General features: G+C 44.3%; 1 pseudogene; it reads left to right on the top strand.

Moving 5' to 3' along the window:
* Nucleotides 1-20,246, top strand: part of LOC121557533 — a 37,219-nt pseudogene extending 16,973 nt beyond the window's left edge.
* Nucleotides 20,247-20,459: the final 213 nt, after the last annotated feature.

Raw genomic sequence — 20,459 nt, 5'->3', positions numbered from 1 at the left:
GGCGTTACAAGGGCCATGCTCTACCAATTGAGCTACAGAGGACCACATTATCACGATACTGTGCCGATACGATATGTATTACGGTTCTATATGTATTGCGATTCGATGTTCCGAACAAATTGCTCACTGTATGTCTGCTGCAGAGGAACAAAAAAGAGAGCCATGAGAAATTGAGTTTTGGTACAGCCGATTTAGCGCTAGCGAACGTTAACTACCTAGAAGATACTTTGCCCCATCCCTATATTATCTGATCTGTGTGTATCATCAGATAGATCAGTTTGCACTCTCCATCTCCTCCTGCAGGTTAATCTGTACTCCATGTGCTGGGCTGTGTCCTAAGGTGTGTATGGGCCAGAAGATGGTGGACTCTGTGACAGCAGCACAGGCTCTGAAAGGATGCACCGTGCTCAACGGCAGCATGGAAATCAACCTCAGAGGAGGAAGTTAGTATTGGGAGTGTTTACTACAGTGTGTGTGTGTGTGTGTGTGTGTGTCATTATGTCACCCCCTGCTTGTAACCAAAGTTCCTTCTGAGTTAATAAGGATTTGATTGTGTGCGTGCGTAGATAACATAGCAGCAGAGCTGGAGGCTAACCTTGGTCAGTTGGAGGAGATTACAGGGTATCTGACCGTCCGGCGCTCCTACGCCCTCGTCTCTCTCTCTTTCCTCCGCAAACTACGGGTCATCAGAGGGGACACACTGATAGATGGGTAAGTTGACTTTCCTTCTCGTCCTCTTCCTCCACCTCTTTCTTCTTCCAAGCCCTGCAGTTCACTTCTTTCTCTTTCTACTCCTCCTCTTCCTCCTCCTCTCATATTCTAAACTATATCTGTCAATAATACTTAAAATACCCTTAAAAATACATAAATATAATGTGTCTGTCAGGGTTGGGATCAATTCCATTTCAATTCCAGTCAATTCAGAAAGTACACTGAAATTCCAATTCCAATTATCTTCAATGCTTTTCACTGAGGAAAATGTGGAATTGGAATTTGGTTTGCTTTCTGACTTGACTGGAATTTAAATGGAATTGACCCCAACCCTGGTGTCTGTTTCTTCCCCAGGGGCTACTCGTTCTATGCGTTAGACAACCAGAACCTGCGTCAGCTCTGGGACTGGAACAAACACAACCTGACCATCCTCCAGGGGCGCATGTTCTTTCAACTCAATATTAAGCTCTGCATGTCAGAGATCCGCAAGATGGAGGAGGTGACAGGCACCAAAGACAGACAGCACAAGAACGACATCGTATCCAAGACCAATGGAGACCAGGCCTCCTGTAAGGACCATACAGTCTTGAGGACACACAGCATGAACGCCAACACACACACACGCACAGACATAAACACACTTGACATTTTTAAAACATTTGTGTTATTTAGCAGACGTTCTTATCCAGAGCAACTTACAGGAGCAATTAGCCTTAAGTGCCTTGCTCAAGGGCACATCAGCAGAGTTTCACCTAGTCAGCTCGGGGATTCGAACCAGCAACCTTTTTGATTTCTGGCCTGACGTTCTAACCGCTAGGCTACCTGCCGCCCCATGCTTGTGCACGCACGTCTGTGGTGTGTCACAGACTTAGGACAGTGTAATACTGACCATATCCTGTGATAGTAACCATGCGTCTGTGTGTATGTGACTCTCAGGTGAGAACCAGGAGTTAAGGTTCACTCAGGTGCGTGCCACGCATGATAAGATCGTGATCAGGTGGGAACCGTTCTGGCCTCCTGACTTCAGAGACCTGCTGGGCTTCATGCTCTTCTACAAGGAAGCGTAAGTATGTCCAAAGCACTCAAGTTACTTTTGGGAATGAGCAGTTTCCAGAGAAGTGGGGTTTTTAATTGTACCAGTACACTATGGGCCACAAACAGTCTTCCCTAGGAACTTACTGTATTAGATCAGTACCATTTAACGTCTTCCTTTCTGAAGAAGTTCGTGGAACATTCAATGTAGTCAAGTCTTCCCAGGAGCCAAGTACAATTCCTCCTTTCTAAGGACCTTTTTGGAGCAGGAACATTCGTGTGTGTGTCTCCTTATTTCTTATCTATGCTATTCTGCGTCTCTCCCCTCTCCCAGGCCCTACCCCAACGTGACAGAGTTTGACGGCCAGGACGCGTATGGTTCTAACTGGGTAATAGTTGACCTGGACCCCCCAGCCCGGGCTACAGAGGGCAACCCACAGGTGGAGCCAGGTAACGTTTCATTCTCTTCTGTCTTACAACTGTATTGGAAAGGATAAATACCCGTACACTGACAAAATCATGGAGGAATCCAAAATGGAGGCTTGGATGCAGAAATATGATGTTTGTTAAGACATGATGCCCCAAAATGTGAATAAAGTGCATGAATAAAAGTGGACAAAACAAACGTTTTGGTTGATTTAAAGGTAGACTCAGCGATATGGTCGTAGATGCAGAAAGTAAACAGCATAGTGGGTCAATTTCTGCAACAACCAAGAGCATTGAAGTGGAGAGGCTCAACTTCTCCGCTGTTTTGGTGCCATGGCTACCATGCTGTAACAGCGTGACGTGAACTCTTGCACGTGCGCAGATACTGTGTGTTACTGTGTGAGAGCAAAGTCTTGCATCTCGCTCATCTCTATCCTGCGGTGCTGCTTGTGGCTACATCATTTCGCTGAGTCTACCTTTAATCCATCATGAGTGTCACCTGTCTGTCAATCTGTCTTAACAACTATACGGTTAAATGATTTTAGCTGCTTGGCCATTCATATTTATTTGACAACTCTCAGCATACAGTACAGGTACATACTAGTCACTGTAGTAGCAAGGAAGGAACAGCCAGTGTTGCGCTCAGTAGTGTCCGTGCTGCAACACATAACAATACTATTGTTCCTTCCAGGTACCCTGATCTTGTCTCTGAAGCCCTGGACGCAGTACGCCATCATGGTCAAGACCCAGCTCTCTGCCTCTGATGAACACCAGGTCCTCGGAGCCAAGAGCAAGATCATCTACGTCAGGACCAACGCCACCAGTAAGAGCCCTTATTGAGATATAGGCTGCGTCTCAAATTACACCCTATTTCCTATGTAGTGCACTACTTCCGACCATTATGGGCCCTGGCGAAGGTAGTGCACTATATAAGGAATAGGGTGCCATTTGTGACGCAACCATACAGTTCTTAATTCAATTCTGTGAGTAAGATTCCTCATTCTCCCTGATGATCTCAAGCCCTCCTTCCCTTCCCCCAACCCCTTAATCAGACTAACAGGTAAGTGGACTATCCAATATATCAATCAGCTAGCAGGTTCTCCAGGGTCGAGGGTGGGATTCGACTGCCCCTGGTTAGGATAAGTGGTTTAAGAGCTACAGTAGCTGGTAGATTGGCTGTTGTCCTCTGCCTCACCTCAGCTGTTAGCTGAGGTGTGTCAAGGCTAATGGCACGAGAACAAGGAAGAGGAAGGAGATGATGATGATGAGACAGGAGTGCTACCTGTACCTCCCCATCTCATTGTCTCTTTCTCGTGCCAAATGTCTGTCTCTTTCTCGTGCCAAATGTCTGTCTCTTTCTCGTGCCAAATGTCTGTCTCTTTCTCGTGCCAAATGTCTGTCTCTTTCTCGTACCAAATGTCTGTCTCTTTCTCGTGCCAAATGTCTGTCTCTTTCTCGTGCCAAATGTCTGTCTCTTTCTCGTGCCAAATGTCTGTCTCTTTCTCGTGCCAAATGTCTGTAGTCACTAGTCACTCAAGCTGAGGTCATGAATCTTCTGTCACCCTGTGTGTGTGTGTGTGTGTGTGTGTGTGTGTGTGTGTGTGTGTGTGTCTCCAGAGGGCAGGCTGTGGTTTAGGGTTGAACACAGACCGGTGTCTAAATGAGTCTGACTGGCTTCCTTTATACTTGTTGTGCGTTGTTTCCTTCCTTCCTGATAAACCACATTACAGTGCAGCCGCGTGGCATGCCGCCTCCTCGCACCACACAGGCTGGTGTGAGGCAACAGTTGGCACACAACCATCAGAGGCAGGGAGGCGGGCAGGCATGTCAAGGGTGTTCTAGTTGCAGTTGAAACAGTGTTCTACTGTAGTTACAGTTTCACCCTCCTCGTCTCTAGCCTGGTCCCAAATCTGTTTCTGCTATATTGCCAAGTTTGGCTGGCATCCAGGCTACCTCTGTCTCTCTGTCTGTGTGGCGGTTGGACCAAACCTGGGTTCACATCCTGTCTTGTGTCATGACTCCATCACCCCCACATACCTCTAGGAGAAGCTGTCGTTAAACATGATCTTTGTTCTCTAAAGTTATAGCGGCTGGCACAGCACTATTGGCAGGTTGGTTGGAGGGTAGGTGTGCGTTCTCAAGGGGTGTTCTAGTTTTTCTAGTTTCACCCTCCCTCGCCTGTCAGGCACCTGTCCTGTATCACGACCTCATCACCCCCACAAACGCTCACACACACGCATACCTCGAGAGGAGAATCTGTCATTAGACTTAATGTTCTCTAACAGAGTCTGACAATGTGGTCTGACCTGTACCCTGTAGGCGTCCTCATCAGACATGCAGACACTGTCAGTCACTGTCATCATCACTCACAGACCGAATGTAATCACACACGGTACTGACAGTGATGCCTGGTACCTCTCTGTCCTGTCTGCCAGTCAGTCACTCACCCTGTTTTTTGTACCCCTCCCCCTTCCACTGCTGATACCAACACTATAGTTATTTAGAAATAAGCATATCGAACACTGTGAACCTTTTGCTCGTTATCATATTGTTATTTGACTAAATAAAGGGGGTATTCATGTCCGGGCATTGACGTACGCAGGACTTCTAGTGCTCATTTCTCCCCAGTAGTTAGTTGATTGGTTAATTGACCAGAGAGTACGCTCACAGTCCAAAATTATTCCATGGTTAGCAAGGAAGAATGAATACATACCAGCAGTGCTGCAGACCTCAAGGCCCCGATTTGAATACCCCTGCTCTAACAGAATTGTGTACATCATAGACCAGGGATATTCAAATCTGGTTCTGGACCTTTTTTACCTGGTAGTTAATTGCACTCACTTGATGTCCGAAGTTTTAATCCGTCCCAGATTAGAGGGCAGGTATGAAAATCAGCAGTGGAACTGGATTTAAGGTCCAGATTTGAGTTTCTCTGTCATAGACATTAGTAACCCCTATGGTACGTATCTGTGTTCTCCCCCAGAACCGTCTGTGCCCCTGGACCCCATCTCGTCATCTAACTCGTCCTCTCAGATCATCCTGAAGTGGAAGCCCCCCACGGATCCCAACGGCAACATCACTCACTACCTGGTGTACTGTCAGCAGCAGCCTGAGGCCAGCGAACTCTACAAGTGTGACTACTGTCAGAAAGGTGTGTTTTAGAGAGACTGTTAAGTTCTATTGTATTCTACAAATGTAACTTCTGTCAGAAAGGTGGTTCATAGGCATCATATATACTGAATAAAAATATGAACGCAACATGCAACAATTTCATTAATTTTACTGAGTTACAGTTCATATGAGGAAATCAGTCAATTGAAATAAATTCATTAGGCCCTAATCTATGGATTTCACATGACCGGGAATACAGATATGCATCTGTTGGTCACAGATACCATAAAAAGTAGCCAATGGGCCTCCGGTTGTGAGGCCGGTTGGACGTACTGCCAAATTATTCTCTAAAACAACGTATGAGGTGGCTTATGGTAGAGAAATTAACATTAAATTCTCTGGCAACAGCTCTGGTGGACATTCCTGCAGTCAGCATGCCCATTGCATGCTCCCTCAAAACTTGAGACATCTGTGGCATTGTGTTGTGTGACAAAACTGCACATTTTAGTGGCCTTTTTATTGTCCCCAGCACAAGGTGCACCTGTGTAATGGTCATGCTGTTTAATCAGCTTCTTGATATGGCACACCTGTCAGGTGGATGGATTAGTTTGGCAAAGCAGAAATGCTCACTAACCGGGATGTAAACAAATTTGTGCACAAAATTTGAGAGAAATATGCTTTTTGTGCGTGTGGAACATTTCTGGGAACTTTTTATTTCAGCTCATGAAACATGGGACCAACACTATACATGTTGCATTTATATTTTTGTTCAGGATAGTTATGCGATTATCATCAGTTTGACAACTGCTAGAAAGGTGAGTGTCTTTCTCCAGTGGACTATTCTATTCTATTGGACTACCAGAAAGGCAGTGTTTTCCATAAGCGCCGGCTGTCATCTAAATAGCCGATACCAGACTCATTGTAAGCCGGCTACTTTTTCTACTTCATAAATGAACTAGGCTTCTTTTCATTTAAAAGTTTCAAATCGCTAGTCAGAAGAGTCTGTATAGTCTTTTCCCGAACGATATGCATCATCTAGTGATCTATTGATAGGACAGGCGCCTGTCTGTCACAAAGCGAGCGATGACAGGGAAACTGCTTGTTTGTCAGTCTGCTGTCTGTCCCGCCTCTCGGTACCTGTGTTATTTTTGTACGCCGTGGTTGGCTGCAGTCAAATTGATTTTCATGGAGGAGGGAGAGCGTGATGTTTCTTAATTGTCTCATGTGAGTGAATTTACACGTCCCATGTAATGTGGTAACGATGAGTTGAAATCCACATAGTTATTGTTATAATGTCCATGGTATAGCATCGGAAGAGGATCGCATCAGTGAGAGGGCCGTTCATTTGGCTCCCTAATGTGCGTAATGGTAGGCTACTACTGCTTTTTGGCGATTGTCTGCAGATAAATTATGAAGATATTCAATGAATATGTTGAACCCTCACTGCAGGAACCATAGGTAGTGGAGAGAGCCTCCTTCTGGCCCAAAATATGATAAAAGAAAACGGATTGAAGGTTATAAAAGCTAATGTCATCATACCTATATGGGCGGCAGGTAGCTTAGTGGTTAAGAGCGTTGTGCCAGTAACCGAAAGGTCGCTGGTTCTAATCCCCGAGCCGACTAGGTGAAAAATCTGTCGATGTGCCCTTGAGCAAGGCACTTAACCCTAATTGCTCATGTAAGTCGCTCTGGATAAGAGCGTCTGCTAAATGACTAAAATATAAATATAAAATAAATATATAATATAATATATAATATAAATATATAATATAATATAAATATATTATTATAGATATTGATATGGCCTACTGATTTGATTAAAGCGTTGACACTTAAGTAGTCAACTGCTACTTTCTTTGTATTTAAGCTATTTGTTTAACACCTGCTTCATTCTTCAATCATACCTGTAGATCTATTAATTGGTGCCAGACTTTGTATAAAAGTGGGGGTGCACATTCTGGTGATGGGTCTGGGGTTCCTCCACATATTGTTTCTCAACAGGGAATCCATGTTTACATGACAGAACACAACCTTTCTTCCTAGGTTTTTTCCCCCAAAGAATTGAAAGTGTAGACTAGTTTTTATGACTACAGTGCATTCGGAAAGGATTTTCAACCCCTTTACTTTTTCCACATTTTGTTACGTTACAGCCTTATTCTAAAATTGATTACATAGTTTTTTTCCCTCATCAATCTACACACAATACCCCATAATGACAACTCAAAAACAGGTTTTTAGAAATATTACATTTACATAATTATTCAGACCTTTTACTCAGTACTTTGTTGAAGCACCTTTGGCAGTGATTACAGCCTTGAATCTTCTTGGGTATGATGCTACAAGTTTGGCACACCTGTATTTGGGAAGTTTCTCCCATTCTTCTCTACAGATCCTCTCAAGTTCTGTCAGGTTGGATGGGGAGCGTTGCTGCACAGCTATTTTCAGGTCTCCCCAGAGATGTTCGATCGGGTTCAAGTCCGGGCTCTGGCTGGGCCACTCAAGGACATTCAGAGACTTGTCCCGAAGCCACTCCTGCGTTGTCTTGGCTGTGTGCTTAGGGTCGTTGTCCTGTTGGAAGGTGACCCTTCGCCTCAGTCTGAGGTCCTGAGATCTCTGGAGCAGGTTAACATCAAGGATCTCTCAGTACTTTGCTCCGTTAATCTTTCCCTCAATCCTGACTAGTCACCCAGTCTATGCTCCTGAAAAACATCCCTACAGCAAGATGCTGCCACCACCATGCTTCACCGTAGGGATGGCGCCAGGTTTCCTTCAGACGTGAGGCTTGGCATTCAGGCCAAAGAGTTCAATCTTGGTTTCATCACACCAGAGAATCTTGTTTCTCATGGTCTGAGAGTCCTTGAGGTGCCTTTTGGCAAACTCCAAGAGGGCTGTCATGTGCCTTTTACTGAGGAGTGGCTTCCGTCTGGCCACTCTACCGTAATCGGTGGAGTGCTGCAGAGATGGTTGTCCTTCTGAAAGGTTCTCCCATCTCCACAGAGGAACTCTGGAGCTCTGTCAGAGTGACCATCGGGTTGTTGGTAACCTCACTGACCAAGGCTCAGTTTGGCCGGGCAGCCAGCTCTAGGAAGAGTCTTGGTGGTTCTAAACTTGTTCCATTTAAGAATGATGGACGCCACTGTGTTCTTGTGGACCTTCAATGCTGCAGACATTTTTTGGTACCCTTCCCCAGATCTGTGCCTTGACACAATCCTGTCTCTGAGCTCTACGGACAATTCCTTCGACCTCTTGGCTTGGTTTTTGCTCTGACATGCTCTGTCAAATGTGGGACAGGTGTGTGCCTTTCCAAATCATGTCCAATCAATTGAATTTACCACAGGTGGACTCCAATCAAGTTGTAGAAACATCTCAAGGACGATCAATGGAAACAGGATGCACCTGAGCTCAATTTTTTAATTTTAATACCCTTTTTACCCCTTTTTCTCCCCAATTTTGTGGTAGTTACAGTCTTGTCCAATCGCTGCAACGCCCATACGAACACGGTAGAGGAGAAGGTCGTGCGTCCTCTGAAACACAACCGAGCCGCACTGCTTCTTGACACAATGCCTGCTTAACCCGGAAGCCAGCCGCACCAATGTGTCGTGGAGGAAACACTGTACACCTGGCGACCATGTCAGCGTGCACTGACGCTGGACCAATTGTGCGCCTCCCCATGGGTCTCCCAGTTGTGACCGGCTGTGGCCGGCTGTGACAGAGCCTGGACTCAAACCAGGATCTCCAGTGGCACAGCTAGCACTGCGATGCAGTGCCTTAGACCACTGTGCCACTAGGGAGGCCCCCTATAAACCTATTTTCGCGTTGTCATTATGGGGTATTGTGTGTAGATTGATGAGTAAAAAATGTATTTAATCCGTTTTAGAATAAGGCTGCAATGTAACAAAATTTGGAAAAAGTCAAGGGGTCTGAATACTTTCCAAATGCGCTGTATATTACTAATCTACCGCCTTCCATCAAAGTACCACCCACAGAGATTGATTGACAGGTCTGAAACCCTACCCACTCTGTGACTCTCAAACATCCTGCCCCCTCCCCTGACAACCCCAACCACAGTGATTGATTGACAGGCCAAACTGTTAAAGGGATAGTTCACCCAAATTACAAAATGACACATTGGTTTCCTTACCCTAAGTGTCCACAGCAGCAGAGCCAATAAAATACACAATTTGAAGAACAAACATCATTGTGGCAATTCATATCATAAATATGACTTTAAACTCTAGAGAAGACATTTTAATGTTAAAGGTTCTTACTTAGAAAATAGTCATGATCATTTAGACCTAGTAGTGATGCATGGGTCAGCTGTTTGTTCCCCACATCTAATAACCCATCCGCAACCGCCCGACTATATGTGATAAAGTGAAAACCTGAGGCCCACACCTAACCCGCAAAATTAGAAAATGCTCTGTACGGTCGGATATGACGGAACGATTTTGATAGGCTATTTGTTGGTCAACTTGTCTATTATTAGTTTCTCTTCTGTCATTACTTGTTGCCCTAGAAGACTAAATAAACCTTTGCTCACCAGAATAGTTGACATCGGTAAAGTTTCTTTCCTCTTTCCTCTTTTATCTATTCTTCTCTCCTGCAGCAAAGACGTTTAGGGACCGGGTAGACAATGCATAACCCCAAAGAAACTGGAAAGATTTTCCGTGCAAAATGTTCAAATTACATCAGTTTGACCGGTTTTAAGGAAATTAAAAGCTGTTAAAACAATACAATGTGTTTTTTATAAGATTTCATTTAGGCTTGAATGCATATTTTATGTGGTTGAAATAGTATAAACTTTTATGATGCTGATTAAGATAGCACCACCACCTTAACAGACGGACCCTAACCACGCATTCATTCTCTTAAGATGCTGAATGAAATCAATCATATTTCTCCACTCTTGTTCCCGATTCAAAATCATTTTACTGCAAGAAGTGCTCAATTCTGCTGCAGTTAATATTATATTAGGCTATGTGAGAGGTCATAGACCTACAGTCAGTGTCCAGATTTCACTTAGGCTACTATTCCATTTAACCCATCAGGGCCCGGTTTCCCAAAAGCATCTTAAGGCTAAGTTCATCATTAGAACCATTGAGCTCATTGAATAGTATGGTTCCCTTGAGGTGCCATTTTGAAGTCCCCGTCTTGTGACTGACAAATTTGTATAGCGTCTCTCATAATCATCACACATAGCCTGCTATCATCCTCTACCACTACACCAAATCTTTCCGAAACATTATACTACTGTTCTGGCCCTCCCTTCTATTTATGTTTAACTGTCCATTTCACAGCTTTTCTCTTATTGAATTAAACTCCGACATTGTCCTTTTTGCCTCAATGGATCAACGTTACTTTTTCTGCCCGAATTCCCAAAAGCACTTGGCAATTGGCATGTATTTGTCACGGTACAGTTAGGCCCTGAAGCTTAGGCTTAGGCTACGCACTAACGGCAGATAAAAATTATGAAATAAAAAACTCCATGTAGCCTATACAGTGAGGGGAAAAAAGTATTTGATCCCCTGCTGATTTTGTACGTTTGCCCACTGACAAAGAAATGATCAGTCTATAATTGTAATGGTAGGTTTATTTGAACAGGGAGAGACAGAATAACAACAACAAAATCCAGAAAAAAACGCATGTAAATAATGTTATAAATGTATTTGCATTTTAATGAGGGAAATAAGTATTTGACCCCTCTGCAAAACATGACTTAGTACTTGGTGGCAAAACCCTTGTTGGCAATCACAGAGGTCAGACGTTTCTCGTAGTTGGCCACCAGGTTTGCACACATCTCAGGAGGGATTTTGTCCCACTCCTCTTTGCAGATCTTCTCCAAGTCATTAAGGTTTCGAGGCTGACGTTTGGCAAATTCGAACCTTCAGCTCCCTCCACAGATTTTCTATAGGATTAAGGTCTGGAGACTGGCTAGGCCACTCCAGGACCTTAATGTGCTTCTTCTTGAGCCACTCCTTTGTTGCCTTGGCCGTGTGTTTTGGGTCATTGTCGTGCTGGAATACCCATCCACGACCCATTTTCAATGCCCTGGCTTGATGCGGTGAAGTTGTCCTGTCCCCTTAGCAGAAAAACACCCCCAAAGCATAATGTTTCCACCTCCATGTTTGCCGGTGGGGATGGTGTTCTTGGGGATCATAGGCAGCATTCCTCCTCCTCCAAACACGGCGAGTTGAGTTGATGCCAAAGAGCTCAATTTTGGTCTCATCTGACCACAACACTTTCACCCAGTTCTCCTCTGAATCATTCAAATGTTCATTGGCAAACTTCAGACGGGCCTGTATATGTGCTTTCTTGAGCAGGGGGACCTTGCGGGCGCTGCAGGATTTCAGTCCTTCACAGCGTAGTGTGTTACCAATTGTTTTCTTGGTGACTATGGTCCCAGCTGCCTTGAGATCATTGACAAGATCCTCCCGTGTAGTTCTGGGCTGATTCCTCACCGTTCTCATCATTGCAACTCCACGAGGTGAAATCTTGCATGGAGCCCCAGGCCGAGGGAGATTGACTGTTCTTTTGTGTTTCTCCATTTGCGAATAATCGCACCAACTGTTGTCACCTTCTCACCAAGCTGCTTGGCGATGGTCTTGTAGCCCATTCCAGCCTTGTGTAGGTCTACAATCTTGTCCCTGACATCCTTGGAGAGCTCTTTGGTCTTGGCCATGGTGGAGAGTTTGAAATCTGATTGATTGATTGCTTCTGTGGACAGGTGTATTTTATACAGGTAACAAACTGAGATTAGGAGCACTCCCTTTAAGAGTGTGCTCCTAATCTCAGCTCGTTACCTGTATAAAAGACACCTGGGAGCCAGAAATCTTTCTGATTGAGAGGGGGTCAAATACTTATTTCCCTCATTAAAATGCAAATCAATTCATAACATTTTTGATATGCGTTTTTCTGGATTTTTTTGTTGGTATTCTGTCTCTCACTGTTCAAATAAACATACCATTAAAATGATAGACTGATCATTTCTTTGTCAGTGGGCAAACGTACAGAATCAGCAGGGGATCAAATACTTTTTTCCCTCCCTGTAGATATGAATTGACTCATGACTGCGGGTTATGATTCAACCCCGCGCATCACTAAGGCTTAGACCAGTGGCGTTCAAGCTTTTTCAGCGGGGACCCCATTATTTTCACCAGAATTTCTGAGGACCCCATTTTTTTTGCCAGAAATTCCCAAATCTAATGACACCGCCTTAAAATTTGTAAATTAAGATTTTCACATCAACAAATAACCTTCAATTATTTACATGTTCATCTTTCCTATCAAAATTAAGAGAACCAATACATACATTTACCCAATAAAATTTAAAAATTCAAATTATCTTTCTCAATAACATTTGTATATTGTCACATTCAATAATCTGTACTCTTTAATTTTTTTGAATACCACTGGCCTACGATATCCAAAACAATATCCAAAACAACTAACACGCTGAATTCATACATTTTCAGTCATTTTAATTGTTAAGTCACATCTTTCTACTCAATAACACAACTAATTTTTACCAATCTGGGAGGTAAAGTTGTTAAAGTATTCAATAATTTAGCTGTGTATTTCGGATGGAATCAAGGCATTAGAATGTACCAGAGGCCACCAAAATAGAGCTTGTTCTGCAAAAAAAAAATCACAGAGGGGCAAGCCCCTCGGGATCACCCCAGTCCGGAACAGTGTGTGAGAGACTGTGAAGTTCTGTGATTCAGGTGGATGGAATAGTTATTTACCTGATTTGGCCTTCTCCTAATAAGTGGCAGCCACTCACTCTATGGCACACACACATGCTCTACTTTAACTTCTTCTCCTCTACTCCCACTCACTCACCCAAACATTCAAGAGTCTAGACAACACTAGTCTGTAAAGACAATTAATGACAGGCTCCCCCGGCAGTGTGTGTGTATATCTGTCTGTTTCTGTGTGCCTGTCTCTCTGCCTTTCTCTGTACCTCTGTCTCTGTGTCTCTGTCCATCTTTGCCTCTGACTCTGTCTCTCCCTGCCTCCCTCCAGGTATGAAGCTGCCATCGCGGGTGCCCACCCAAGTGGACAGTGATGAGGAGGCCAAGTGGAACCAGACTGAGGACGAGGGTCAGGGTGGCCGCTGCTGTGCCTGTCCCAAAACAGACAAACAGTTGAAGAAGGAGGCAGAGGACTCAGAGTACCGCAAGACCTTCGAGAACTACATCCACAACGAGGTCTTTGAGCCCAAGTACGTATGACATCTACCTCAGTCAATCAGTCAGTCAGTTAATCAGTCAATCAATTAAGGACAAACTTCTCTCTCTATTTCTCTCCATCTCTACCGCACCTGCTGTCTCGACCTCTGAATGCTCGGCTATGAAAAGCCAACTGACATCTACTCCTGAGGTGCTGACCTGTTGCACCCTCTATAACCACTGTGATTATTATTTGACCCTGCTGGTCATCTATGAACGTTGGAACATCTTGAAGAACGATCTGGCCTTAATGGTCATGTACTCTTATAATCTCCACCTGGCACAGCCAGAAGAGCACTGGCCACCCTTGGAGCCTGGTTCCTCTCTAGGTTTCTTCCTAGGGTTCCTGCCTTTCTAGGGAGTTTTTCCTAGCCACTGTGCTTCTACATCTGCATTGCTTTCTCTTTGGGGTTTTAGGCTGGGTTTCTGTATAGGCACTTTGTGACAACTGCTGATGTAAAAAGGGCTTTATATAATCCATTTGATCAATCAATTGATATCAATCAGTCAGTCTTTATTGTCTAAATTAGGACATTTGTTAATTTGTTATTTTATTTTTATTTTTTATTATTATAATTTATTTTTTAGTCATTTAGCAGACGCTCTTATCCAGAGCGACTTACAGTTAGTGCATACATTATTTTTTTTCATACCCCCTGTGGGAATCGAACCCACAACCCTGACGTTGCAAACGCCATGCTCTATCAACTGAGCTACATCCCCTGCCGGCCATTCCCTCCCCTACCCTACCCTGGGCGACGCTGGGCCAATTGCACGCCGCCCCATGGGTCTCCCGGTCGCGGCCGGCTACGACAGAGTAATCAGAATTGTGTAATCAGGGTACAAAAGAACCAACATACATAACATGTACACACACATCATGTACACACACACATTCATTATGTGTTTTAGGTAAACTGTCGTCATTCATAATTTGAACTGCCATCCCTTCCTGTCCTGTTGTCAGACACGCTGAATCTTCATACTGTTTCCCCAGCAGCACACATCACCCAACTCTGACAACACAGGGCTGGGTTGCGTCCCAATAATCTCTACTTTCTCCCGAAGTCTTCATGGATTTGAAAGGAAGTGACTGACATGGAAACTCTTTCTAGCCCATGTCTACACCGGGGGGCATGCTTTGAAATGTATGGGGAGTAGTGAAAGAGTGCACACTTCAGGAGGAAGGAGAGACTTTTGGGACGCAAGCCTGTTTTTTTCTTCAAGGCTTATTGAAGCCCCATTTCGTTTGGTGCCTTATGAATACGACCCAGCAATCTACCCAGTAGCAGTAACCTCAACATAATGGTGTGATATATTTAGCAAATAGCTGTTATAATAAAATAAATAATTGATTTGATTAATGAATTGATTATCCCTCATTCCCTCCCAGACCAAGACAGCGCCGCTCCGCCATGGGCGTAGCCAATCAAACGCAGCCGTCAGTCGTGACGACGCCCGCCACCCTGCCCGAAGGTTTCGCCACCCGCGGCCCAGACGACGAAGATGGTAATGGTGTGGAGAGCAGTAAGATCCAGCTGACAGTGTTTTCCAAGGAGTCTACGGTCATCTCCGGCCTCCGACACTTTACCTCGTACCAGATTGACGTGCTGGCCTGCAACCACCCCACAGACCCCTCACGCTGCAGTATGGCAGCCTTCGTCTCAGCTCGCACCATGCCTGAGGGTGGGGCTATCTACATGCTAGTACACTACCCATACACACACCCACTACTTAAAGGGATACTTTGGGGATTTTGGTAATGAGGCCCTTTATCTACTTTCCCAGAGTTAGGTGAACTCGTGGATGCCATTTTGATGTCTCTGTGTCCAGTATGAAGGACGTTTGATGTAGTTTCGCAAGCCAATGCTAACTAGCGTTAGCGCGATGACTGGAAGACCATGGGTATCTGCTAGCATAAATATGGTAGCCACAAGTTCATCTGACTCTGGGGAATAGATAAAGGGCCTCATTGCCAAAATCCCAAACTATACCTTTAAGAAACCACTGTAAGAAGTAATAAGCCAGTTTAACATGATCATTTCTTGTCTATTTTTGCACAGTGTTTCTAGACCTGAGATGTTTGTAGTAGTGGGATAGAGTAATGAGGCCATTATAACACCTTGTGTATCCTGTCAACAGACAAAGCAGATGACATAGTGGGGCCCATCAGCTACGACGTGACTGAGTACACAGTTCATATCAAGTGGCTGGAGCCTAAAGCCCCCAACGGCATGATCATCCTGTATGAAGTCAACTATAAGAGACTGGGAGACACAGAGGTGAGAGCTCTCAGACACGTCACACACACACACACACACACAGGTACTCAAGCATAAACACGCACACACGTGCACACGCATGCACACACACAGGAACACACACAAACAGACAAATACTGAACATTGGATGTGTCCCACAGCCTCACTTAATATAATATAGATAGATTGAACAGTACCACAGTCTCTCTGCTCTCATTTAGTGAATAGGACCGTTAATGGAAAAGTAATAAAGGTCTGATGTTGCATCAGCGCTGTGTTTTAGTTACCATGGAAACATTGCACAGGCCATAGTCATAGCTGATGTCGCTGATGTTGAAAACAACATAATCACTCCGGTGGTTGTCGAATAATAGTTATTACACAAACATGTTTTTCTAAAATCAGGTCATTTGTTTTATTATTGGCTCATATGCAATGATTTCAAAACACAGCTGATTCACATAGACATTCTTTTCTATTAGCTCTGTGTGTTGTTTTCAATCTTTTCCTAAGTCTGTTATTACGCATGTCCTGTTAATCGTTTCCTCTTCTCAATCAATACTTCACATTTTATTTCTATATCTAAGTGGCTTATTCAACCCTTCTCCTGTCCCCTCCAACTCCTCTCCTCCTAAAACACAGATAAATAAATGAAAATTAAATGTGTGTGTGTGTTCGTTCTAGGAGCTGCACCACTGTGTGTCCAGGAAGATGTACCAGCAGTCGGAGGGCTGCAAGCTGAGAGTGGTGCATCCTGGGAATTATACCGTGAGGATCCGAGCCACCTCGCTGGCAGGAAACGGCTCCTGGACTGACCCCACACAGTTCTACGTAGAAGACCTGCGTAAGCGATGCACACACACACCACAGACCGCTTGGCCAATCAGTGAATCAATCAAATATCATTTGTATATACTTGTATTTACATTAGCAGTACCATTAACCTGGCCTAAATCTCCTAAACATTAGAGCACACCGAGGCACAGTAAAGTTAAGAAAATAATTGTATGTGACCATAACTGACCTTTTCCATGGCGATGTGTTTTTAGGGGTGGATCCATCCAACATGGTGAAGATTATCATTGGTCCAGTCATTTTTATCGTTCTGCTGATACTGGTGGTAGCAGGAGGATTCGTCATGTTCAAGAAGAAGTAAGTATTATGCCTTCTACACATCTATCTTACTACAGCCAACCCAACTGTCTATGAAAGAATCGGCCTGGTGTGTAGTCTCAGTTGTTCAAGAAAAGGTACGTAGTATTACACGGCTTCTCTCCTGATTAGTAGGACTACACCAGTAGTATTTATAGGCTTTTGTTCCAGCCCAGCACTAACACATGACACAACTAATAGTGGTCTAAATTTCCATTTGATTTCATTCAAGTTGGCTGGATGTCCTTTGGGTGGTGGGCCATTCTTGATACACACGGGAAACTGTTGAGCTTGAAAAACCCAGCAGCATTGCAGTTCTTGAAACACTCAAACCGGTGCGCTCTGGCACCTACTACCATACTCTGTTCAAAGACACTTTAAACTTTTGTCTTGCCCATTCATCCTCTGAATGGCACACACACACAATCCATGACTCAATTGTCTCGAGGCTTAAAAATCCTTAACCTGTGTCCCCTTCATCTACATTGATTGAAGAGGATTTAACAAGTGACATCAATAAGGGCTCATAGCTTTCACCTGGTCAGTCTGTCATGTTTTGTGCACTCAGTGTATAATCATGATATATTATTAACCCTACCTCCTTGTGTTCCCTCAAGGCAAACCCAGGGCCCCTCTGGACCTCTCTACATCTCCTCCAACCCAGAGTACCTCAGTGCTGCTGACAGTAAGGACACATCATAATAATATTCTTTATTCTCAGCTGACCTTTGTGAATACACCTGTGTAAAAGCATAGTTGACTGGATTTTGATGTTCAACTAGTATACCATGTAAATGGACAATCACTGACACATACTAGCTGGCACAACATTAGCATTACGGTGGATGTCTATGCCAATCGGAGATGTAGAATGTACAATACTTGATCGTTTGTGTCTAGTAATGTGTGTTGTAATCTGCAGTGTACGAGCCCGACGACTGGGAGGTGGGCAGAGATAAGATCAACATCCTGCGTGAGCTGGGTCAGGGCTCGTTCGGCATGGTCTACGAGGGCATCGCCAAGGACATCGTGAAGGGCGAGCCGGAGACACGGGTGGCAGTGAAGACGGTCAACGAGTCGGCCAGTCTGAGAGAGAGGATCGAGTTCCTCAACGAGGCCTCCGTCATGAAGGGCTTCACCTGCCACCATGTGGTAAGTGACCTACAGAGGTTATAGAAGGGGATGCCACCTTACGTTTACATTTTTGTCATTTAGCAGCTTGTAATAAGGAAGGTGAGACCACCACATACCATGATTATCAAAAGTAGAATTTTCTTGAAAAAGTAGGTGTTGGTAGCTGCCGCAGTGCAAGAATCAAAGCAATTAAGGTAAACAAAATGTTTCCCTCTCAGGTGCGTTTGATGGGTGTGGTCTCTAAGGGCCAGCCCATTCTGGTTGTCATGGAGCTGATGACACACGGTGACCTGAAGAGCTACCTGCGCTGCCTCCGCCCTGACTCTGAGGTACACACACACACACAAACACACTACTGCCCCCTTGTGTCTCATTGGAAACCAGACTAGTCTTGCACTGTCTCTGGCTGGCTGACTGACTCTGCTCCACTGGCCAGAGCGAGACTAGGTGCACGTCCTAAATTGCACCCGATTCCCTATATAGTGCACTACTTTTGACCTGAGTTTTATAGGCCCTTGTCAAAAGTAGTGCACTATATAGGGAATAGGGTGCCATTTAGGACGTACACCTAGAATGATTGTGACCCCCATGTTTTGTAGAATAGCCCTAGTATTAATACATTTCTGATTGTTTCTTTTTACAGAATAACCCTACAGGGCGCCCGCCCCCCACCCTGAGGGAGATGATTCAGATGGCAGCAGAGATAGCAGATGGCATGGCCTACCTCAACGCCAAGAAGTTTGTCCACAGAGACCTGGCTGCTAGGAACTGCATGGTGGCGCAGGACTTCACTGTTAAGATAGGAGGTAGAGAACACATATATACGCTAGAGTTGGGATGATAAACCGAAAATGATCTCTATTGCCTTCCTCTTACTGAAGTATTTCTGTGGTTTTGCTACACAACGTTCCTGTAGATTGTTCTAAAACCATTATCTGGTCAACAGTAATCGCCTATGCATTATGTTTGTTCCTGTTATGAAAGTATCTGCCTGTTTCGCTTTTGGCAGCTGTGTGAGCGAGCCAGTCTCACTCCCTCTCCCCACTGTGCGCACGGAGGAGGGAGAGATGCATTCTGAGAATATGACCGTTGCTCAAAATGCAATTGCGGGAAAAAGACCGTTTTCAAAGCAACTACTGTTGTTCTAGTTACAGAGAGGAGATTCACAGCTTTCCGTGATTATATAATTTATATATATTGAGTTCATGGCACCACTTTACAACCGAAGTAGGGTATGTAGTATGGGTTTTGTTGTGGAGCCGAGTGGAGCGCTCCACTTGCGGTGAATAGGCCTATATCAAGTAGCCTATGCCTAGTGCTGGAAAGTTTTTGTAGGACATTACAATTACTAATAGATTAATCAATTAGCCTACAAGGCTATCCAGTAAAAAAATAAATATTTAGAGTTAGCAATCTAAGTGTTTTGAGTTCCCACTTTCTCAGGTGGTGAATAGCCTAGGCCACAAAGATGTCAGCAAATTCATCTCGGAAGCACCCAAAAAAGAAATATGATCATTCTGGATCCTATTTTGACAGGTTGCACCTCAAAATATCAATCATTCATTCCATGGATATGTTAGATGAAATAGCTTACTTTGTTAATCATAGGCTACCATCTGTTGTCTTACTTGGCACTTGGGGGAAAAAATGTATAGAGCCCTGCCGCTAATGTAAAGTAACTGTCCATTAAAAACAAAATGTATTGTAGTATTTATCGTTATCGAGCAAAATAGTTACATTTATCGCGTTATTACTTTTTGTCCATATCTCCCAGCTCTAATATACACACACACACACACGGCCGACAGTACTTGAATGTCAAGATAGGAGGTATGGCAACTCACCACCTCACAGACACAATCTAATACTTTCAAAGAAGTGGAGTTGAACATATTCAGTTGTACTGTTTCTGTGGGCTATACATTAATCAGTAAGCTACACCCTTATTAAGCGTTTAGTATGTTCATTTAGTTAAAACCAAGTCAAAGAATATCATTTGAATGTTGTTGATAGGGTCATAACAGATCTGTGGGTTGTGTTCTAATTGCCCCCATTCCTCAGACTTTGGTATGACCAGAGACATCTACGAGACAGACTACTACAGGACGGGAGGGAAGGGTCTGCTTCCTGTCCGCTGGATGGCTCCTGAGTCTCTGAAGGACGGAGTGTTCACCGCAAACTCAGACTGCTGGTGAGGACACTTGACTGTGTTTGTGTGTCTGTCTGTCTGTCTTTCTGTGTGTGAATGCTTGCCGACTGTCCAAAGCAGGGATGGGCAACTCCAGTCCTCAGGGGCCGAAGTGGTGTCACTGTTTTTCCCCATTCAAATGTTATTTGTCACATGCTTTGTAAACAACCGGTCTGTTTTTCACAACAATGCAGAGGGAAATATATATTAAAACAC

The sequence above is a fragment of the Coregonus clupeaformis genome, unplaced genomic scaffold (assembly GCF_020615455.1).
Source record: "Coregonus clupeaformis isolate EN_2021a unplaced genomic scaffold, ASM2061545v1 scaf0758, whole genome shotgun sequence".
In the NCBI taxonomy this organism is placed as follows: Eukaryota; Metazoa; Chordata; class Actinopteri; order Salmoniformes; family Salmonidae; genus Coregonus; species Coregonus clupeaformis.
Note: the sequence above shows the minus strand (reverse complement) of the source record. Positions and strands in the feature narration are given on the sequence as shown.